Raw genomic sequence first — 25,676 nt, 5'->3', positions numbered from 1 at the left:
GGAGCCGACGACGAAAATGAAAATGGACTTAAGATACTTTGAAAAAGGAAGCGACCATAATGTGAATAAGGACTTAAAGAAATAATAAGGATAATATAGGTTGAGAGGGTGCATATTGATTAGCGCATGAATGCAGGTAGCCGTAAATTAGAACGGGACCTCACAAAATGACTTATGTTTATGATTATAGATTTCTGAGCGGAACCTAGAGCATCCTCCACCTCAAGATACCCAGGAAATATTCCGGAGATGCTTTATTTAGACTGAGGACTGGTCAGTAAAAATTGATGAAAACCCGAAGTATTCCGGAGATGCTTTATTTAAGAATATTAGCGCTATAGTAGAGCGTGATTTATAAGTTGTAAGACCGAGAGTCGATCAGTTTTATTTTTATAAAATAAAAACCCGTGAATCATTCCGGTGATATTATTAGGACAATTAAAGGTCCATAATTTTACGATTTGAAGGACTCAACTTCCACTTACGAAATATTAAATACCTCGAACTTTTATTAAAATGATTTCCAAAGATCGTATTCCCTCAACTATACTTTATCATTCGATTACGAAATATTTATTAACTATTCATTTATTATGGGAGAAGTATTCTCCAACGTTTATTTATTTCAAACTCGATTAAATATTAAAGATTATTATATTATGTAAACATAAATTAGTTGAGGAATATTATTTAAATATTCTTTTCAAGTAAACTCATTCGAGGTTTAATTATTTAATGATTAATATTTAATTATTTATTATTTATTAAAGGATTTATCTATGATTTAAAAATCATAGAACCTGATTTACAATACTTTCTGATTTTTAGAAAATCATTAGAATAATTTTGGATCGTCGAAAATATCATCTCGACTTATTTTTAAATATTTTGAATATAGTTTCAAAGGGAAACCCCCCTTATTAAGTATATGTTGACAACGGTCAACTCACATCCTTAGTACTCCCTCCGAAAGATTCGGAAGTACGTATACATATACATATATACACTAATAAATCAAGTTGTTTCTATCAACAAGCAAAACTCTTGGGGGAACTTCGATGTGGTTCGAGTACTGTGTGTATTGGATAGACTACTGGTACCATAGGAGACGGTACTATACATACCTATGGACCTGCGAAGTGTGTGTATACCCAAAATGAGGACACATAGCCCGTATGCGGCAAGGGTGATAACCGGGATACGAAGGTGTCGTCCTTCTGCTAGTAGAAAAGGTTAATTTATCGTAGTACGACTGATCATCGTATGCAGTGGATCCAACGAGTGTCCTATTCTTCCAATTGGAATTGTGATGCAATACCGTAACCCAAGCCTAGGTGCTGGGTTTACTTTTAAGGTATTCGCAGGATAATAAAATCCACTAAAGGATTGTTTTTATAAGAAGGTGTGTATCACCAAGGAAAACTATGTTCAGATAAAATATATTTATCTTATAAGATGTTTTACGTGAGTTTATCATTACAGTCATTTTAAACTGTACATCATTATGCTGAGCATTATAGCTTACTCTTGCTTTCTTTTAAATGACACAACACAACAAATTACCAGTATGCCGGCATGGGACTTAGTCACTTGAAATTGTGGGGAGAATCCCTTACAGCTTTATCTCAGGTGGACCAGAGTATCCAGATAGGTACAAGATGTTAGTAGTAATTATTGTAACTTCATGTAGAGGTTACGAATAATTGTTTAAGATTCTGTAAAGTACATTTGAGTGTAATAAAAGAAGATTACATTTTGTACATCATTTCTAAGGCTATAACTTGTGTGTGTGTGTGTGCATGAGATTGGGGTCTGTTGGATTATTGAATCAATACAGGATACACATGAGTGAAGGATGGCGTGACGACCCAGATTCCTGACCTCGGATTTGGGGGTGTTACAGTTCTCATGCTAGAAAACCTGGAATCACAAATGGTCTAGGAAGGGTAAATGCTGATCCGTCGGTAGGTGATGTTTGGATTCCAAGGAAGCATACCAATCTAACAGAAATTGGAGACAATGTGATGCTTGAAGACTTATAGAAGATAATATCAGTATAAATTATTATTGATCTTGTTGGAGAGAAAATGTTTTATTTTCTGGAGTCTGGGAGAAGATTAAGGTTGACTCAAGAACAGTTGAGAGAAAAAACATTGCAGGAATTAGAACTTGTTGCTATAATTCTTAAGGTAACCAATCATGTAACTGTCAGATGGTCTACATTTATAAAGAACCTGATACAGTTGAAGCAGAAAGGGATGCCAAATAAATCAAACTACATTCTAAAGTACATTGATCACACTGAATATACTATTGATATGCATGTTGGAGGAGCTAATATAGAAATGAGTCTAAGAAGGGAAGTCTTAACTTTTAATCCAGAGGGAAAGAAGATTGTATTTCTGGAACTGGATGATCTTTCTCTTGGAAATTTAAAGCTACATGACCTCAGGGCTGCCATCTATCAGAATGATGAATCAACAGATGAACTGAAAGAACACAAACAGAGGATGCAATGGTACTTGGATGCAATGGAAGAAAATCTGTTGAGGAAGTTTCTTGAAGAAGCTCGAGACTGTGTTAGAGTTCAGAATGAAGAATAAAGTCTTATAATCACTGTCTTTAATATTGTATATAATTATTTGATTTATGTGTTTAGATAGTTTTGACATCATTAATTAGAACTTGTACATATTTACATAATACACAAGTTGGGGGAGATTGTTAGATATAATTGATGATATCATGAGATAAACTATCAGGAGTTAATATCAGGATTTACTGAAGATGACGTCATCAATACTCAGTACTTGATGATCAATAGTTGATGTCATCAGGATTTAGTCACATTAGTGGATATTCAAGAAGGAAATGGAAAGGAGAAATTCAAGGCGGTGAAGGACTTTTTCTTAAAAGCAATCATACATGGATATGAATTAGGTTTCCTTATTGTAATAGAATAGGATTCCTTATTGATTGTGTAACTGTGCACTATATAAGCACAGATTAGGTTTACACTATATATGTTGTCACAAATTATTATATCTTTCATATAACCTAGCAGTCTCAAGGATAATTGTTCATCCTTTGAGAGAGTACTTGTGTAACAGTTTTTATCAGATTAATATAAAAAATGTTGATTCTGTTAAGATTTTATCAAATTGTTTGCATAAACTGTATTCACCCCTATAGTTGATTACGTACCTAACACTGTCTTTCTTTAGATAATTCTTTTTCAAGGTCAACATGTTTTTCTAAGAGTTTTTCTCTAACAGACAAAACACCATTTTTTTTGAGTTTCTAACATTAAAATCAACTCAGTTTCTAGGTGATCATTCCTTTTCTTAAGGTCAGAATTTTTAGTTCTAATCCTAGCATTTTCAAGTGTTTGATCCATAAAACTAACATGCAGTATTTTAAGAAATAGCCTTAATTCTTAGATATCATCAGTATCAAAAGCAAGTATAGTGTGATGTACCTTTATCTCAGTAGCCTCAGCCTCACTTTCAGCATTTTCCTTGAGGGCATAGTTGACATCCTCATCAGTTTTTGATGTATCATCCCAATTCTTCTTCTTTGTGATTAAAGCTTATTTATTCTCAGCCTTTGGCTTCCTGTAGTCAGCTGCAAAGTGTCCAACTCCATCACAGTTATATCACTTTGGCTTTGACTTGTGGAATTTCCCATATTTTGACTCCTTGTTAGATATTGAATGCAATACAGGGGGGTGAATGTGTTTTCTTAATTTTTAGGCTTTTTAAAACTGATTTAGAAAGGTTTTTATAAGAGTTTAGGCTTAGAGGTTAAGGGTAGTTGAATGTTTGGGCTTGCAGGCTTACTGGTCTGAGTTTGTGAGATTTGAATTGGTAGGACATTTTTCTTGGTACCTTCACCAACTTCCTTCTTCTTCTTTTTCCTTTCATCTCCCCTCTTCTTATCATCCCTTTTCTTGTCTTCTACTTTGCTGCCAGTTGCTTAAGAAGATTGACTTGGATTTGAACCGAAGGTTTTTGCACATTATTCTTTTGCCCGTCCTCATATTTGTCATATGTTGTGTTGAACTGTGTATTTGGAAACATGGTCTCAGTATTTTACAGGTATCTTCCCAGCATCCTAATCATCTCCTCATCTTCAGCTATTTTGAAGTTCTTCCTCTTTAGATCAGTTTCCAATATTATAATTAATCTTGTATTTCCCCTTACACAGTTTTTGAAAGAGATGTGTCCTAAGTCCAATCATGTATGATGATTTAGGAATAACTTTTATGTAATCTGTTTTGATTTCATTGATATTAATAAAAGACTTGTTTTGGTTTTATTGCGGGCTTTATCTATTTAAGTGTTTAAATAAGATATACCATAGTTTAGAGTAAAGCTTTTTATGGATTATGATGAGATCATAATAATGAGACCTAAAAGATGATAACTCTAAACTTAAATATTTCCTGGTCGTAGAATTACTAAGTGGTAATTACTAATCCGCAAAGATCGGTACATACTATGCTTGCTTCATTATGAAGGATGTATGTTCTGATAGACATTTGTGTGGTGACACTATAGCTAGTATGTAGGTGCTTATTATAGAATAAGTTCACTGAACATGACTCACACAGCTGAACAACTGATGGAGTTCACTCACGTGTCAGTAGTTGTTCATATAGTGACAGTTGTACAAGTATCCTTAGACTTGAGGTCATTATAGTCATCTTGTGTACACTGAACTATGCTTTGGTGTAGTTCTTAGTCTCCAGGGACAATTATAAGGGTTCTACTGGGAATAGGAATTTGTACACGAAGATAGTGTATGATCAATAAAGGATCTACCCCTTCCAGTGATGGAAGAGAATGTTCAATGCTGATCCACTTATGCTAGTTCAGGAATCTCTGGCCATAGTGAATGAAATTAGAAAGGAGTTTTTAATTTACATTAAATAGAACTAAGGATAGTGAATTGGAAAGCAAATGATTAAATAAGATTGGCTTGACACAAGTTCCATGCCTTGTATTTAATCGTGACATTGCAGGGTAGAAGGAATTGATTGTACGGTAACTACTCACTGAATAGGTTCTTGGTATTCTAAGCGGTGAATTCGTATTATCCGGATAGTCGCGATATGCTGAGAAGTATTCCTCACGATGTAGAATAAATATGATTAATTTATTAATTAATCATATTTAATGAATTAGAGAATTTATATAAATAATGATAAAATAGTTTTATTATTATTTATTTCTACTACCGGCTTAATATTGAACCTACATGGTCACACCATAAAAGAGAATGATTTAATGGTGGAGGAATTAATTAATAATGGCTGGTAAATATTTATTTGTGAAATAAATAATTAATTAGCAGATTTAATAATTGATTAAATGAGATTTAATTAATTCTTAATATTATTAATTAAGAATTTAATTTTGGAAATTAAATCAAGTGAAAGAATTATTTTTCTAAAGTGTTTAGAAAATGGATTAATGATTAAAAGGTATTTTAATTATTAGTTAATTGGTTAATAAGAATAATCAATTAAAGGGTTAATAATAATAATATTTTATGAAAAAATTTCAGCTGAAAATTTTGCCTATAAATATACTATTATAAACCCTATTTGCCTCAACCCAAATAATTAACCATAATTCTAAAGTAGAACAAGAGGGATGCAACTAATTCTCTCAACCTCTTCCTCCTCCATCACATTGTACTCTTTGTGGATACCGGTGGAGTGCTTCACACTTGAGGAGTAGCTGCTAGGGATTTCCTTTCATCGTTCTTGGATCGCTATTAAAGACCTCCATCTTTCCATTAACGTAAAGCTTCTTAAGGTAAACATACTGAACTACGAATTAAATATTATTTTTCGCATGGATCCTGCGGAGGGTTTCATTTTTTTTTAAGATTTAAATTTACATTTTCGTTGCGTTTATGTGCTAAAAACCCTTCAATGGCATCAGAGCGACTTGCGAAAAGTTTTTAATTCGTTTATGTGTTTAACTGTTTTCGATATATGAGCATGTACGTGATTCGCCATTATTTGATGTTGATATAATATGCTTATATATGTATGGTTTTGAATATACACTACAAGAAAAATGTTAATAGACATCACACATTAGACATCGGTTATGTTTGCCACTGATGTTAAAAGAATTTATAACATCATCCCGTGTTTTTTTGATATTGTAATTCGAAGACTACAGTTATTTTAAAACTGATGTCTAAAGTTACCTAAAAAAATTTCAATTCGCGCCCATCTTTATATTTCCCCCCTTAGTCAAAATTTTCCCCCATTATCCTAAAATTTCATGTTACAACCGGCATTTCCGTGTAATATTAATTGTAAAATTTGGTGTAATTATAAAGCTGAATGCCAATATATTCAACTATTGTATGCTTGTGTGAATGAGAATATCTGCGTCTTAAATTTTCGATATGTGGTATATAATTTTTCAAATCAAAAGTTTAATTATTTCTTTCATTTTTGATTTATAAGGAATATCTTAAACCTTGAATAAATATCTTTTTAAAAAGTTATTTGTTCACAAAATTCAAAAGTAGTTTTATAAAATTTCTAAAAATCCAAGTTATTTTATGGTATAAATTTTATAATTTTTGAACTTGTATTTTATTTTATAAAAATAAATCTTTATAAATTTTAGTTGCCATATTTAGCAAATTACAAGAAAGCCCTTGCATGCAAACCACCCTTTCATTCTTTTCAAGGACAAAGAGGACAATTCCAAACCCACTAACTCATGAACTAGTAGCCAAATTACCTACTTGACCTTGCATGCAAGTTAGCTTAGTTCTAACTAGAAGGATACCCTTGTCATTTCTCAAACCCACTCACATTATAGTCAAATCAAGACATAAAAACAACTCAAAGAAGTGATCATCACTTCACTTCACCCCACCACTTCACTCTCATCTCCTTCTTCCCCCCCCCCCTCTCGGCTTTTCCCCTCCCCTCTCAGCAATTCCCAAAAACCGAGCCCCCATCCCCTTCTTTCTTCATTTCTCAATCAAACAATCATCCTATTATCAAGTAATCCTACTCCCTACATGTTGTCCTTGTATATCTTAAGAGTTTATAGTAGAAAAACTTATGTGTTGACCTTGCATGGTGGTGTGTTGTTAAAACTCCAAGTGAATATCCTTGATTCTTGTGAATTCAAGGCTTTCACCATGAGTTATAGTAGCAAAGGGTTGAGAATGGCTAGACATGAGTATGTTACACTCATGCAATTATTGTTTTCACCCTAATCCATTCGGCCATGACTTGATATGAGCCGAATGGATGGTGTTTTGGTTGTCATGTTCCACTTTGTGTGTTTTTGTGATGATAACATGAAAATCTTAGTGAAGTCTTGATAAAACCCTTTGCATGCTAAGTGATCATCTAGATATAGCTTATTATAGGCTTGCATGTCAATTTCATGGTAATATATATTTAGAAAACATGTTGCTTTGATTGGTAAAACTCGAAGACATGCATGCATGTAAATTCCTCTTGGAATGTTGGAAGATTTTGATCATTTGGAAAGATTTTGTTAGTAAGCTTTAATTTCAGTAGGAATAAGGTGTTAATATTGATTAATGCTCCTTGATGCATGGTAATAATTTGTGGTCATCTTTTATAAAAATGTATATCTTGTTGTTTCAAAAACTTGATAATTTGTGAGTTGTGAAGTGTAGTTTCTTTTGTTTTGCCATAATTGCACCTTAGATAAGGATGATCTCCACCAAAGTTATTTTGAGAATAAGGGAGTTAGTTCAGTAGATCACCATGATTAAGTCTTGGTTTGGGTATTGGGTTGTTGGTAGTTGAGTTTGTCAAGTCAAAACCTTAGAGAAATGAGAGTTATAATTTCCGCAGAAAATCAGTTTAGTACCCTGAGGTTTAGAGTGAGTTTTGACCATGTCATTGACGTGCACTTTGAGGCCCAAGCCACCAGAAGTTAGTATTGGGAGTATATAAAAGGTTTTAGGTGTTGGTTGGAGGTTGGAGGTTTGCATGTCATTTGGTTAGGTGCACAAGTAGAATAACAAAATCTGTCCAGCAGGGGACAGTTTTGTTGCAACTTAGAAATATGGAGATTTGACCATGTCATGGGTAGGCCCTCATTAGGCCCTGTTGGGCCTTAGTTAGAGGGAGTGTCAGAGAAGTTTTTCCAACCATAGTTCATAGGATATGAGTTAGAACCATGTGTCACAAGTTAATTCAAGTCAGGGCGTTTTCTGCCCAGAAAAACAGGGGAACCTTGGACTTTTAGCTTAGGCCCAAGAAGGCCCAAGCCAGGCCCTTGAGCCACATCAAGTTTGGGAGATGCCCTTAGGTTAGGAGAGTCTTGTGTAAACCAAGTGTAATTGTTGAAACCATAAAAAAGTTGTCATTCTGAAATTTGCACCAGTGAGCATTTTCACTTATCACATAGTTTTAGAACACTTAGGAGTGAGATTTAGGTTGACCACCATAGTTGTAAGATAGTATAAGGTCAGTAGAGCAAAAGTCACAGGTGAGGGTCAATAGGTTTTGGATAGTTTAGTAAAGGCACATCGAGTTAGGAAGCCAAAATTTGAAGACTTTGTCTAGTTTAGCGACCAAGTGACTTAAGTTGTGAGTCGAGATCATCCAAGCCTAGTGTTGCATTATGGTGTATATGGTGTTATTTGGTATTAATATATGATATGTGATTATGTGTCTATGTGTGTACAATTGTAATTTAAAAGTGAATATAAAATTAAGTGCATATAGGCCTAAGTGTCATCCGTGTTTAATTTCGGGTTGTAAATAGGTTAAGTTGGTGAGAATATATTATAATGAGGATTATTATTATTTATGTAGGATCTCGAGACGAGGGAAAACTTGCCATAAAGGTCGAGTGAAGCTCCAGTTGCTCCTACCAGTCAGACCAAACCAGCCTTTCTCAAGGCAAGTGATTCAACTTGACCTTCGTATTTACTGCTAATGGTTCATACATTGCTACAACTATCCTGTGTCATTTGATATATTAAATCAAGCATATCTTATGTTTATCTTTGAATTATATAGAGATGCCATGAACCCTCGAGTACGTATTGCAAGTAGTTCAAAAGTCTTTTCATGATAGTTGAATGCCATGATAAAATAAAGAGTTATTATAATACTTGATTGATCCTCTTGATTAACATGCTAATGATTCCTAAGTATTAATGTCTCATCCTGATTCTTGAACCCCTATAGAACCTTACCTTGAACTCTGATAGTCAGATACTTACCAACGTGATTCCTCATTGATTGATACCCTCTTTCTTATCCTAAAGCTTGACAATTCTGATATATATATATCCTGAGCTAAAGATCATTTCTGCATACCTTAACACCCTTAGTATTCATGAAGCTTACATTCTTGATGATCCAGCACTTGAACCTTGATGAGAAACCATTGCTTAAAGCCCAATTTGGCATTACCCTTTTATAATATCCAATAGCCTCACTAAATCCCCTTGTCTAAATCTTTGATATATGAAAACCATTCAGTTACTTTAATAGAGTATAGTTTTGTGAATCATGGCCTTGAGATTTAGTACCATATTTCCCGTGTTTTGAGTTGATCTATAATCCCTTGATAAAAATGTTTACTGTAAAAAGAGATTTTGTTATAATTCGGCATCAGTTTTTGAAATAAATAAAATGTGGGTTTTCAGTCCCAAAGGGGGATAACTGTTTTCTTTGAATGGTGGATCTGGACTGAGACGCGAGTCCTTTCCACACTTATATTAGGCTTAAAAGTTGCCTAGGGATTCCCATTAATGTTTTAGAACCCAGCGAGGTTCGGGATTACTTCGCAGCTGATCACCGGCTGTAATCTGTAGCGTCATAAAATAATTTTGATTAAGACATGATTTTGAAATTGTTTTGATACAAGCAAAAATGATGCCATCACCCATAGTTTTATCCCTCATTATCATTGGTTATGTCTTTCCATTGTCATTCTTTAATGTATATCTCGATTTATGTTTTGTATCATACTGTTAGCACTTGTTGAGCATTTGGCTCACTCCTTGCTTTACCCTGATATTACAGCTAGCAGCTATGGTTAGATTCAAGCAGACTGCCCGTAAGACCTGTGATGCTGATGCTTATGTTCGAGCTCAGGTAGAATAAGAGATAGTAGTTTTGTGTGAGGACTCGCTATTTAAAATTAGTTGTAATAAATGGTAGTGTTGGGCTGTTCCAAACCCTAAACTGTAAGATCTTGGAGTTGGTTATGTTTACTTCTTTTTAAAATGTTGTAATAGTTATATTTAATTTGCTGTTTAAGTTGGGGGCGTGACATTTCACCCCGCTCATTAGCCAATATTTTGGTTCCCCCATTATTTTCCCTCTTCGGACATAAAAATTCCTCACCATCTCTCTCTTAGCACTCCTCTCTCTCTCTCTCGACTAAACACTCCTCTTCCCCATTCACTTTCACCTCGACAGCTCACTTCACCATCGGAATTCCACTCATCTCACCTCTTCTCACCATCTCACCTTCGCTCACCATCTCTCTGTGTTCATCATCTCAATTCAGCTAAAGCTCGGTTGTTAAGCTTTGTAAGCTTATCTCATCTTTATTCTCAAATCGAACTAGTGTTCTCTACATGAAGACAAAAATTATAAATTGGGATTTTTTTATTCAAAACCCTAATTTGTTAATTTGGATTTTTTTTCAAATCGGAACCCTAATTTGAATATATGTCCTGTGTATGGTGCTTTTATTTAATTCAATGTATTTTGGAGTTATTAATTCTTTTTAATTTTTTGTATATATACATGACCGTTTTTTGCATATGGTAGTGGATTTAATCTTTAGGTATTCACGTGATTAAGTTGGATTAAAAGTTGCGTTGTGTTACTCATTGGTTTATGCTTTTGTATTTGTATGTTATATGATTTAATTTTTAAGTTAAATTGTGTTTGTCAATTTGGGGATACTACGAATGGGTGTATGTCCAAAGGTTGGATTTTTTATGTTTTTGTAGCTTTGGTAGGCATTTTTGTGTTTTTCTGTTGGCTAATTATATGATTTTGTTGTAATTTTGGTTGAATGTGATGTGGAACTGCAGGACCACATTTCAATCCGGAAGGATTCACACACGGTGCTCCTGAAGATGAAGTCCGTCATGCGGGAGACCTGGGAAACTTTATTGCTAATGCCGATGGTAATGGACTATTCTATTACTCTGGTTAGATTGGTTATTACGGACTAGTATTTATAATATAAATTTGACAGATTAGTGTATTTAACCTTGAAATAGCTTTGAGGAAGTCAATTACGTGCCTTAATTAGTATTCCAACATTGCTATTTATTCCTCGAAACAAATGATAAGAATCTTTCCAGGGCTCTCTATTGTGTGAAACTACGATGATCAGAATTATGCTCAAGATTAACTTTGAGCACTCATTAGGGTCCATTTTCCTTACTGATACATTTTCCTTCTATGTAATAAATGCAGGTGTGGCAGAAGCAACAATTGTCAATACATAGGTATTTCTCTAGACCTTGGTAATTTTACACTTTGCTATGTTATAATTCATTCTTAGTTATACTTGAATGGGAACTTAGTGGGCCAAATGCAGTAATTGGAAGAGCCTTGGTTGTTCAAGAACTTGAGGATGACCTCAGAAAGGGTAATATTTTATTTTTCTCGTTTTGAACTTCTGCCTTGCATGCCTGATATAATGATATGTGAATGTTATGTATAGGAAATTAGGAATAGATTCAATATATCTTCTGTGTGCAAAGATTTGTTTATTCCATGTTCTCACTTGCATTTGTTTATCTATTTAGGTGGTCATGAGCTTAGCCTTTCCACTGGCAATGCAGGAGGTAGACTGGCATGTGGTATGTAATAAGCAAACTCCATTATTTCTCATTACAAATATATTATTACTTTTGCCTTGCATTCTCCTTGTGTATATAGTACATGGTATAGATTGTGTTGTGTTATATTCTGATATAATGAATAGTTATTTGATAGAATTCGAGTCGACTACTTTAAAAGTCATATCAGTTTTAGAATATGTTTGTGTTATAATGCATGCATTTTGGGCTAAATTAAAGGGACGTTTATTAACGCGATGTGCATATTCAAGGAGAGATCGACTAAGTCTGTTATAATTATAGTTTGTTTTTCACAAAAATTCAGGATTTTTTTGTACTTTCTTCTGACCTTATAATTTAAAACAAATATTTTTGAATGAGCCATTGAACTGTGAAGAATACCAAATCTATTGATATGTGGATGTGACAAAGTTCAATGAGGATGATACACGCATCAAATGCACATAGTCATTTGCCTTTGATCATATCTAAGCTTTGAATCATCCCTGATTTATTAATGACTTAATATATATATATATATATATGTATACTGCTAGAGCTCATCCATTCAAAAGTTTTGGCACGACATGGTTATATCTTATATGTGCTTCATTAGATATTCTTGATGTTGAGATGATTTGTAGACATTAATCATCCCAAGTCCCTAAACTAACAGTTCTTGTGCCTTTATATCAGTAATGGGCTTGTTGGACAGAGCTCCCCTGGATTTAGGCATATTAAGCAAATAGTAAGTATGTCTTGTTTGTCTCTGTGTAAGTCTCTGTATAATAGTATGTCTTGTTTGTCGTTTTTTTAACTTGGTCTCTTGTAAGTCTCTGTATAATAGTATGTCTTGTTTGTCTTTTTTTTTTACTTACACAGTCACTGTCTCTATCCTTATTCATTAATGTTAAGTTCTTATAATTAATCGTGATCATCTAATATGATTTATGCTAATGTATTTGTGATGATGATGTTACAAATGGGTTTTTCTTTGATTATGTTTTATTGGGATTTTGTTGTTTAGGATCTGTTTGTTGTTTATAATTAATCTTGATCATCTAAAATTCATACTTCTTTGAAATATTTGCTAAAAGTGCTGATTTAAATGGAGTTTTAAAGCTAACTCTAATGTTGCGGGCAGAGTTAGAATTACCTTTACTTTTCATTCTTTTTCTGGGTTCTGTTTTTGTTCTTATGGTTCTATCTCCTTATTTGTAATTGCTATTTGATTTCGAGTCGGGAGTCAGGATTGTACATAACTAGGCAACACTGATAATTACGCATGCATATCATCTTATGCTCTGCGCTGTTCCAAACCCATGTTTAATACAATCAGTCTAATCAGCTAAAACAAGCATACACCTGGGAATCCACATTGTTTTAATTTACTAATTTATTTTGATACATGCAGCCCCAAAACATAGTACCAGCCGCTCCTGCTAAAGAGCTTGCAAACCCTGCAACATAGAGGAAGAAAAAGAATCTCCAGAAGGTTAAACATACTGCTCATCAGTTTCGAAATGTACTAATCTAGTCTGTCTTCCTACTGAGGTTTCTTAACAATAGACTTTATATATGGATTGCACATGTACTAAGGTTTGTAATGTGTTGCAAAACCAGCCTACTAGTGCAAACAACTTTGTATCATAATAGGGGGAACTAGTGTGACTCATGATTTGGTTGATCCGATCTTGCTAAAAATCCTGTAAATATTTCTTCAAAGAATCCTTGTAATTTGCACTGGCAGTGTAGAATTTCAAATATATATTATTCTCAGATCTTCCCATTGCAGCATCCTATTCAAAAACGGAAATAGTGCTGAAATACTCAGATGCAAACACGCATTTTAATGAATTAATATTCATATCAAAAAAATAATTGTACATCACTTTTAATGAATAAATACTGATATCTCAAAAGCAATTGTACATCACTTTTAAAGAAGAAAAAGTGATGTTAAAAAAGTTAATTTACATCGCTTTTTCAAAAAATACTGATGTCAAAGACTGACATTTTCAAGTCTAAATGGTACATAGACATCACTTTGATTAGGATAAAACTGATGTCTATGTTCCACTATAGACATCACCCTTTACTTAAGAAATTGATGTTTAATATCTTATTTTACATCACAGAAATGAAATTATTCGATGTCTATGTGGAAAAAAACATAACTCATTATATGTTTAATATGTTGTAATAGGTGTATTTTATTTATAAAATTATTTATTTCTAACATTTTTTGTAAAAAAACAATGCATGGACATCAGCTTTTTTTCCAGAAACGATGTCTAATCGAGTAAAACCCGATGTCTAGAATAAACATCACCGACATCAACATCGGTTGCTAAACAACATAGACATCGGCCAAAAACCGATGTCTATTGACATTTTTCTAGTAGTGATATGATATTCATGTGAGTTGTATAATCATAAGATGATTATGTAATCTGTATATATACAGATATATACATGATTTATGTTTATTTTAATTATGAGAATCATATTAGATACGGATTCTGAATTGGCTGCTGTAGATTTGCTGAAATCTGGGTCTGGTATCCGATTTACGCAAACGAGTACCCTGTTCCATAGGTAAACGAGCGTCTGAACAAAACTGATAGCTAAAGCTATCAACGACTCATTTGTAAGGCGTTTGACGTCGTTTACTGCCCATAAACAATGATTCTTGTTTTTCTGATTTGATTCTGATTTTTGTCATATTTTTTTTATGATTAGATCATGGATAATATGATATGTTAAGATCAGATTATTTTTAACATTCTTTTATGTGTTGTATGAGCATGGTGGATGGTTATGGCCTTTCGACCTTAGTGTAATGGTTTTGGTTTTGGTTTTAAATACGACTTGCATGTCGTCAATCTTTGTAATCATAAATCTCGAATGTAACTCGAGTTATTCTTGTAAGTTCATTAAATTAGTTTTACTTTTAATCTATGTAATGTAATTGAAGACTCAAGAAGGCTATCCAATGGAGGTGATACAAAGAAAAAGACGAGGCATACAAGAAGTCTAAACAAAGAAGAAGACTTATGTAATAAGTAGTTGTATTTATTTCCATCACCATATTAGATTGACCTTGATCTTTATCATGAGCTTGATAAAGATCACATAGGATGGGGCCATAACCAAACACATTTACTTTATTGCAGTTTACATTTACTTGTTTATTTAATTGTATATATGAGATATATGCCTATGTTTACCAAGCGATGATAAATTTAGGTGAACTTCAATCAATATAAGGCGTGCTCTAGAAAATCTAGAATAGGAATCGTTTCTTGCCTTAAGAATAATATTATGAATACAATCATGAGATTCTTGTGTTTATGAAACACGTAATTAAATTTGAATTTTCAATATTGAGAGAAAGGATGATTCTGTCAAAAGCAGATTTCTATCTGTAAGAAAGGGGTATTAAGTGACGCCTCTTGACAATGCTCCCCCCGATCTGGGAATCATCTGATTATCGATTATTGATTTGAAATATTTAATTTAAAAGGAAGAATCTCTTTATAATATGATTATGATTGTAACATAATATAATCCCTCTAAAATAAATAATATCAAGTAGTAATTGGCCAATAACACAACAGACTTGTGTCGGTCAAAGCCTTCCAACATGGTAGAAAGTAGTTCTTATTTTTAAATCATTGTCGTTTCGTGCTACAGCCGAGGGCTTTGATTTTGAAATAAGAAATACTTGTCTATTACATAAAGATGTGTACATTGAGTTAAAATCTAAAGGTCGTTACGTGCTACAGCCGTGGGCCGTTGGAGACTGATTCAATTGTACGAAATGTTGGGTTAGACTTGACTTAGAATATTGAGTTTATAGTGCTACAGCCGTGAATCAATCATATGACGTTTCGTGCTACAGCCGAGGTTGTGTGATGGGATGTAGGATCCCTATTCCCACTAGCATAATGAATGCTTAATTTTTACTTTGGGGTTGTATAAATTAGATAAAATAGTGGGAGCCACTTATGAATAAAGACCCGATTCATATAGTGTTTTGAAATGAAATTGAATATTTGCTAAGTGTTGTTATGTGTTCATCATTTACAGTTTTACTATATTCGTTATATCTTCTGCACTATCACTCTGGAGTATACTAGACGCTCACAAGTTGAATGGTCCTAATTTTGCTGACTGGCTTCGAAACTTGAGAATTGTTCTCAGGGTTGAGAAGCTGGAATATGCGCTTGACTCACCTAAGCCTACTGAACCTGCTAGCGATGCACATAATGATGAACATGTTATGTATCGTAAGTGGATAGATGATGCAAATGTTGCTCAATGCATCATGCTAGCTTCCATGAACATTGAGCTACAGAAACAACATGAGCATATGGATGCTCACACTATCCTTATGTATCTATAAGAGTTGTATGATGTGGCAGGGAGGACAGCTCGAAATGAGATATCGAAGGAGCTGTTCGGTTGTAGGATGTCTGAGGGATCATCTGTGAATGACCATGTACTTAAGATGATCAATTTGATTGAATGTCTTGGATAACTTGGTTTTGCCATTGATGGGGAGCTGAGCCAAGACTTGGTCTTGCAATCCCTTCCGAGTTCGTTCTCGCAGTTTGTTGTGAACTTTCACATGAATAAGCTGGATGTCAGCCTGCCTGAAATCCACAACATGTTGAAGACTGCGGAATCGAATTTTCCCCCTAAGAAGAGTTCTGTTCTTCTAATTGGTGAAGGTTCTAATCCTAATAAAAGGAAGAAGAACCCTTCCAAGAAGAAGAAAGTAGGTGAGAAAAAGCCGGTTCCACCAAAAGCAGAAGACCCCAAGAGCAAAGCTATTTGCTTTCACTGTAACAATGTGGGGCACTGGAAGAGGAACTGCAAGGTTTACCTTGCAGAATTGAAGAAGAAGAAGAAGGGTAGTGAGACTACCGCTTCTGATTCAGGTATGTTCATGATCAAAGTTAATATGTCACTAAGTCAAATTTCTACTTGGGTATTAGATACCGCCTGTGGTTCTCATATTTGCAATTCGTTGCAGGGACTAAGGAGAAGTAGGACTCTTGAAGAAGAGGAGGTGATTCTACGGATGGGAAATGGAGCAAGAGTTGATGTTGAAGCTGTAGGATCATTTCATTTACATATGCCTACGGGCAAGACTATTGTTCTAAATAATTGTTATTTTGTTCCCTCGATGGTGAGGAATATTATTTCTATTCCATGTTACACTTGGCTGGATTTTCGTTTGTTATTCTGAATAATAAATGTTCAATTCTTAGAGATAACGTTCTTAATAGAAGTGGTATTTTAAACAATGGTCTGTATGTATGTGACGTAGAGCATAATTTACTACAAATTGAACATACTAATAAAAGAAAAAGGGATGATGAAAATCTCACTTTTTTGTGGCACTGCGGACTTGGTCATATTAGTGAAAATAGACTGCGGACATTGCATAAGGAAGGGTTACTTGATCCCTTTGATTTTGAATCATATCCTACATGCGAGTCTTGTCTATTGGGTAAAATGACCAAATCTCCATTTAGTGGAAGGGAGAGAGGGCTGCAGATTTGCTAGGATTGGTACACACAGATGTATGTGGACCAATGTCTACGCAAGCCATGGGTGGATTTTCATACTTCATTACTTTCATAGATGATCGATCTAGATTCAAATATGTGTATTTGATGAAACACAAGTCTAAAGCCTTTGAAAAGTTCAAAGAATATAAGTATGAAGTAGAGAAACAAACCAAACATAGTATTATAACTCTTCGATCAGATCAAGGTGGTGAATACTTGAATGGAGAGTTTTTGGCTTATCTCAAAGAAAATGGTATAGTCTCCCAGTGGACTCCTCCATATACTCCACAGTTGAATGGGGTATCTGAAAGGAGAAATCGAACTTTGTTAGACATGGTTCGGTCCATGATGAGCTATGCGAATCTTCCAGTATTCCTGTGGGGTTATGCATTGGAAACCTCATCATATTTACTGAATAAGGTGCCTTCCAAATCTGTTCCTCAAACTCCATATGAGATATGGAAAGAAAGGAAACCGAGTCTTAAACACGTTAAGATTTGGGGATGTCCAGCTTATGTCAAGAAAGTTGACCCAGATAAGCTGGAATCTTGATCTGTAAAATGTAATTTTGTGGGATATCCTAAAGAGACTTTAGGGTATTACTTTTACACTGATCATCGGGTGTTTGTCTCCAGACATGCTACCTTCTTGGAAAAGCAGTTTATCCTTGAAGGAAACAGTGGGAGCAAAATTGAACATGATGAAGTTCAAGAAGCACAAACTACTACGGATCAAGTGGAAACACTTGTTCAGACTGAACAACCTTCTGTGGAACAGCCTATTCGTAGGTCAGGGAGATTGTCTCGCCAACATGAGAGGTATTATGGCCTTGTCATTGAGAATGACAATGGGTTGTCAATCATTGATGATGACGACCCTGTGACCTATACTGAGGCTATGAGTAGTGTTGACTCAGAGAAATGGCATAGTGCCACAAAATCCGAAATGGAATCTATGTATACCAACCAAGTATGGACTCTGGTTGAGGCGCCTGAAGGTGTTAAGCCTATTGGGTGCAAGTGGGTATACAAAAGAAAGATTGGAGCAGATGTACAGGTGGAGACCTATAAGGCCAGGCTCGTGGCAAAAGGATTCAGACTAAGGCAAGGGATTGAATTTGATGAAACTTTTTTGCCTGTAGCCCTATTAAAATCAATTCGGATTTCGCTTGCGATTGTTGCTTACTACGACTATGAGATCTGGCAAATGGATGTGAAAATGGCCTTCCTCAATGGGAAACTTGAAGAGGAAGTGTATATGACACAACCAGAGGGTTTTCTTTCCAAGGTAAATGAACACCTAGTGTGTAAGTTGCTACGAACTATATATGGTTTAAAGCAAGCTTCTCGTAGATAGAACATCCATTTTGATGAGACAATCAAAGAGTTTAGTTTTATAAAAACATAGATGAATCATATGTCTATAAAAAGGTTAGTGGGAGCGCGGTAACATTTCTTGTATTGTATTGAAAGAGGAGACGTCAAAAGAGTTGACACATATAACAACGTAGCAGACCCACTCACAAAGCCACTTTCTCAAAGTCAGTTTGATCGTCATGAAGACAAGATGGGTATTAAATACCAGAGTGATTGGCTTTAGTACAAGTGGGAGATTGAAAGAGATGTGTCCTAAGTCCAATCATGTATGATGATTTAGGAATAATTTTTATGTAATATGTTTTGATTTCATTGATATTAATAAAAGACTTGTTTTGGTTTTATTGCGGGCTTTATCTATTTAAGTGTTTAAATAAGATATACCATAGTTTAGAGTAAAGCTTTTTATGGATTATGATGAGATTATAATAATGAGACCTAAAAGATGATAACTCTAAACTTAAATATTTCCTGGTCGTAGGATTACTAACTGGTAATTAGTAATCCGCAAAGATCGGTACATACTATGCTTGCTTCATTATTAAGGATGTCTGTTCTAGATAGATATTTGTGTGGTGACACTATAGCTAGTATGTAGGTGCTTCTTATAGAATAAGTTCACTGAACATGACTCACACATCTGAACAACTGATGGAGTTCACTCACGTGTCAGCAATTGTTCACATAGTGATAGTTATACAAGTATCCTTAGACTTGAGGTCATCATAGTCATCTTGTGTACACTGAACTATGTTTTGGTTTAGTTCTTAGTCTCCAGGGATAATTATGAGGGCTCTACTGGGAATAGGAATTTGTACACGAAGATAGTGTATGATCAATAAAGGATCTACCCCTTCCAGTGAAGGAAGAAAATGTTCAATGCTGATCCACTTATGCTAGTTCAGGAATCTCTGGCCAGAGTGAATGAAATTAGAAAGGAGTTTCTAATTTACATTAAATAGAACTAAGCATAGTGAATGGGAAAGCAAATGATTAAATAAGATAGGCTTGACACAAGTTCCATGCCTTGTATTTAATCGTGACATTGCAGGGTAGAAGGAATTGATTGTATGGTAACTACTCACTGAATAGGTTCTTGGTATTCTAAGCAGTGAATTCATATTATCCGGATAGTCGCGATATGCTGAGAAGTATCCCTCACGATGTAGAATAACTATGATTAATTTATTAATTAATCATATTTAATGAATTAGAGAATTTATATAAATAATGATAAAATAGTTTTATTATTATTTATTTCTACTACCGACTTAATATTGAACCTACAGGGTCACACCATAAAAGAGAATGATTTAATGGTGGATGAATTAATTAATAATGGCTAGTAATTATTTATTTGTGAAATAAATAACTAATTAGAAGATTTAATAATTGATTAAATGAGATTTAATTAATTCTTAATATTATTAACTAATAATTTAATTTTGGAAATTAAATCAAGTGAGAGAATTATTTTTCTAAAGTGTTTAGAAAAGGGATTAATGATTAAAAGGTGTTTTAATTATTAGTTAATTGGTTAATAAGAATAATCAATTAAAGGGTTAATAATAATAATATTTTATGGAAAAATTTTAGCTAAAAATTTTGCCTAAAATATACTATTATAAACCCTATTTGCTTCAACCCAAATAATTAACCCTAATTCTAAAGTAAAACAAGAGGGAGGCAACTAATTCTCTCAACCTCTTCCTCCTCCATCACATTGTACTCTTGGTGGATACCGGTGGAGTGCTTCACACTTGAGGAGCAGCTGCTAGGGATTTCCGTTCATCGTTCTTGGATCGCTATTAAAGACCTTCATCTTTCCATTAACGTAAAGCTTCTTAAGGTAAACATACGGAACTACAAATTAAATATTATTTTTTGCATGGATCCTGCAGAGGGTTTCGGTTATTTTTTTAAGATTTAAATTTACGTTTTCATTGCATTTATGTGCTAAAAACCCTTCAGTTTTTGGGTACTGTGAAGTATTTGCACTATTTAGTTTCTGGAAAAATGTAGGCCATTCCCTTACTTGGATGTAGATAGGCTTTAGGAAAAGTAGTTATCTGAGTTTTCTTGAGTTTATTGAGCAATTGGGAGTCCTCTGGAATTACTGGATTAACTCTGTCAATTATTACATCCAGCTCTAATGCTCTCATACTTTGAAGATTTGAGAGAGACACTTGTTGACATATGTCCAAACCACGGTCATTGACATTAGCTACTATCCTCTTTTCCAAAAAGTTGTCAACCTTTACTATTACAACTCTTAAGAAATGGATGTTGTTGGCCAAAGCTCTCTTGTCAGTGATGTAGTTGTTGGTCAGAGAGACTCTTAAAACTGCTAGTAGCTCATTGAACTCCTTATCTTGACAGGGTCCTACTGCAGCGTTCTGGAGCCTGTATTTACTAACATCTTAAGAGAGTTTTAGTTGCATAGAAATTTGGCTAGAGTGAGTAGTATATTTTCCAGCCTCTTTAGATTGAGTAAATTTACCAGCTTCCTTGGACTATTGAATCCTAACTTCTATCTCCCCGTTAGTCTTGTTGGCAGGCAGGAGTAGTGGATTTGGAATTTATGGCCTCACAGCTTCAGGAAGATCACGTAAAGGGACATTCAAGGAACCTATGATAGCTCCCAAAAAAACTGAATTCTATATTTGAAGATGTTAGTGGCAGTCTACCAGGGTCCTGATGTCATTCTGTTGACTCTGCACTAGAGAAGTGAGAGCATTGACTTGAGCTTTGAGTGAGTCGTTGGTGGCTTGGAGAGTTGAAACTTGCTATTGTAGAGATTTTATTTGGAGATTTGTTGATATAGAAGGAGGTTGTTGGGAACTTGAAGAGATTGCAGCACCAAAAGTAGCTTGAACTGTCTCCTTGATCCCTTGCATTAAAAGAGCATATGGTTCATATCTAGCTTCATGAAGTTGATCCAGTTTGACCCTTGTGTCATTGTTACTTGTAATGTGATTCTGGATAACTTCATGCAAAGCTACAAAAGATTGCTTCACTTGTTTGATACTTTGCTCTATGCTGGATATATCAAACCTTGCCATTTGGTAAACAAATTTCTGAAATTTGTTCTTGATTTCTACCTGAGTTGGCAGAAGTGCATCCAACTTTTCTTTCACCAATCTTCTAATTATGCCTTGATAACTGTTCAGAGTTTGTTGCAATACTTTACCAATAAGGTGAAAAGCTTTAAGTTGTCCCTCATAGACCTCTGTAACAGAGTCCTAAACTTCCTGGGGACTGAGAGTTATGGCATTGCTCTCAAGATGGTTACATACGCTTCTCTAAACCTAGCCAAAACCTCATTCATCTCTAGACTGAAGTCTTTGTCTAACCACGCATCCACATTTCCATCCTGCTCAGCTTCATTGACGAATTTTTGTTGTTGTTCTTCAACATCTATTTTGTAAGACATCAAGATTGCTTGATAGTCCTGATTGGACATGTCTGTTGTAAGAAGCTGTTGTGTGATGTTAGCAAGTCCAATGAGTAGATCTACCAGAAGGTCATTCATGGTGATTGGTTGAGCCTGAGTATCCTGTAGCCACTGGGAGATTAAGTGTGAGGGTTGTTGTGAAGGGTTTGATGTAGAAGGGATGTCTGTTGTGTTTGAGGTGGATGGTTGGGGTTTAGGAACATTACATGTGACAGATGTCACAGTTTGACTCACTATTGGAGTTATGGTTGTGACAGTGTGTTGTTCACCAACAATGGGAACCTCCAATTGAAATGGAGGGCATTTGACCAGGTTACTGTCCTGTACCCTAGCCTCAAACCCTTGCTCTTCTTGCAGAGAGGTTGAACTTAAATGTGTTTGACTTTCCTCCCCTATAACAAGCTCATTGGCAATTGGACTCCTAGCTTCAATTATTTAGGCAATTTCAGCTAGGGTTTTGAAGGGAGTTGTCCCAATATGAGGAACCTCCAATTGAGTTGGAGAGGATTTATATAGCTCCCCCTTAGGAGTACTACCCTCAAACCTATCAATTTGTGAAGATTGTTTAACACATGAAGGTCCTTGAGTAACATCCACAGGTTCTTCAGTTAAAACTGATGACACCCCTGTGATTTTGATGGTGTCATCAAGGTCTACCCCAACTAGTAGACTCTCACCATCAAATTTTGGTTCCTGGGTTGTGAGCATAGTTTCATGAACCATGTCATTTGATTTTGGAAACACTTGAGAATTAGATTTAAGTGTTTTATTGTATAAAAAGAGATTTTAGATATAAGATTAGTAATTTCAAGATTGAGTATTGGTAGCTCCCCCTGAATAGAAGAGGGAGCTTCAAAAGATGTGCTCTCTCTGTATGTGTCATCCTTATTCTTTCTTTCATACACTTGAATGTGTTCAAGTGTTGGTGTAGACTCTTTACAAGGTGCATTAGGGATAGTCTCTTTTCAATAAAGACACCCTATTGAGAGGATGCCCCTAGAGTCTGTTTGATTCCCTCTTTTTGAACTACATCCTTTTTGGAAGATGCAGAGGTAGCTTGAGTGGTCATCTCAGATTTATTTGCATTCTTTGATTTCTTGAACAAGTTGGACTCTATTGGAATGTAATCCTCACCACTCTCATTTATCACAGTTCGGGTTGCCTGATTTCTTTTCTTTTTACTCACTTCACCCTTTTGAGAGGATCAAGTGGTTGGTTTCCTAGCTTCGAATGGAAAAGAAGGAAGGGTTTCAGTTTGGGAAGGCCCCTGTTGGTGTTCCTGTGTTTTTTCTTCAACTGGGATAGGAGCCATAACTGTACTAGATCGAACAGTTGATCTCATGTCAGGCATTGGGTAAGGTAAGTCCTGAATCTCTCCAACATAAATGGAGTACTGATTCTGAGACTTACAGTACCTTAATTTTAGTAATAAGTGAACCAAATAGAACTTTGGACACTTGTTTATAGCTGCCTATTTTAGTTCTATCTATACCATTAAGTAAACGAATGTCATGCACTTTATAATTTAAAGCAGACATTATAAACCTAGGAAGAAAGATTTCATTACCTCTTGATGCCAAAGGCATTGCGAGGCTGGTGCTAAATTCCTCCATTATCAAATGTCCTACATTGAGGTGCCTATTGTGTGCCATGGGGAATACCAGCTTTTGAACAATACTTGAAATGTTGTCATACCCATGTCTTCTTGCAGGTGAAGGCCCTCACAATTTAGTCGAAAAGGAAAGACCAATCCTTCCTCTAATACTTCTTGTTCAAGCTTCCCAAGTTGATCCTCTCACTGTAGTTGATGAAGTCCATGAACTCAGCTAGCTCATCTCGAGTTGGAACCTCCAACAGATTGTCAGTAGGGATGCCCAAAGCCACATTGTCATCATTCTCAGAAAATTCAACCTGTTGGCCTTGAATGGAGCAGTTAACCACCATAGATACAACTTGGTTCTCATGCACCACTTTCCTCACCACAACTGAGTTCCAAAAGTCACTGAGAATATCCAAATACATAATTGGATTTGAAGTTTGAGAACCTGCAAATTATGTTTCAGAAAAGAACTTCACAAAGCTCTTGAAGCTATCAGGAGCTTAGTTTGCATATGTAAATGCGAGATAGTTGGTGCCCTCTTTTGGGATAAAAGCTCTAACTGTGTTTGATGCCATTTTAAGTGTTTGAATTTGAGTTGGTAAGAGAAATTAGAGAGAAAGAGTTTGAAATGAGAGAAAATGGTTTGGTAATAGAGATCTCGAAGGCGTAAAGAGGTGTATGTCGAGATGTCTTGGTATTTATATTAAAAGGTAAATGACTTATCGAGAACTCAAAATAAATGTTTGGAATTTGCTTATTGAGAAGTCATATTAAGAGAATAGATAAATATCAATATATCACTTTCCTGACTCTTATCGAGAACTAGAAATGACTTATCGAGATGTCAAATAAATACCCAGTTTGTCCTAAATGTGTAATATCCGGGATATATCGTGTAATTATTTTTGATATTAAATAATTATTATGTGTGTTCAGTATCCATTCTGTGAGTTAATTGTTAAGTGTTATCTGTACTTGGATATTCAAAAATAATATTAATTGAGTATTTTAATTTTTATATGTCCAAAATAAAATATAGATAATTGTCATATCTTCCTAATGATTTTGATGTTGATTTATGGATTTATAAGGATCATATGAAATTTATAAAATCTTTTTCCGAGTATTTAAAATCTATTTTATAAAAACGGGAACCAACCGACGTCAACCGTTGTTACGTTTTTGGAACCTGAAACTCTTCCGAGAACTCCTTCCTAACCGAATTGTAATATTCCGAGCATATTCCATGTTTCGACTTTTTCGATCCGGCGTATGGTTTATTCTGCGCGGGTCCCGGCGCAACATTTTCGATACAATATTCGTTTCGGTAAATCAATAAACCCATATTTTCGATAAACGGGAGCTTTTTATTAAACTATCCCAATTATCACTTCATAATACGTGTAACCAGGCGCTGAGACCAAGACCGCAGTACAAATTGTACTGGTTTGGATAATTATCCCGAAAACCGATACCGTTTGGATCAGTTTTTACAAATAAACGTACCATTTTATATCCAGAATGATCCAACGGGATACTAATTCTCCGTAATTATAAATAGCCTTTTACCGTATTTTATTTCGTATTAAAATCATTTACAGACAGATAAATATATAATTTTACAGAGAAAAATCATATATTCATAAACTATTCCAAGAATCAAACCAACTTTTGAAGGTGTTATTGATCTTTGTTTGAAAAGCTCGAGTACTGGATTTGAAGGTCTTGAGAAGCTCTATCGGAATCTGTAATCCATACACCTGCAGAATCAAAGGGTTAATTTCTAAAAAATTATTTATTTTCGAATTTATTTTATT

Source organism: Apium graveolens, chromosome 2 (genome assembly GCF_009905375.1).
Source record: "Apium graveolens cultivar Ventura chromosome 2, ASM990537v1, whole genome shotgun sequence".
NCBI classification, from domain to species: Eukaryota; Viridiplantae; Streptophyta; class Magnoliopsida; order Apiales; family Apiaceae; genus Apium; species Apium graveolens.
This window is presented reverse-complemented; position numbering follows the sequence as displayed.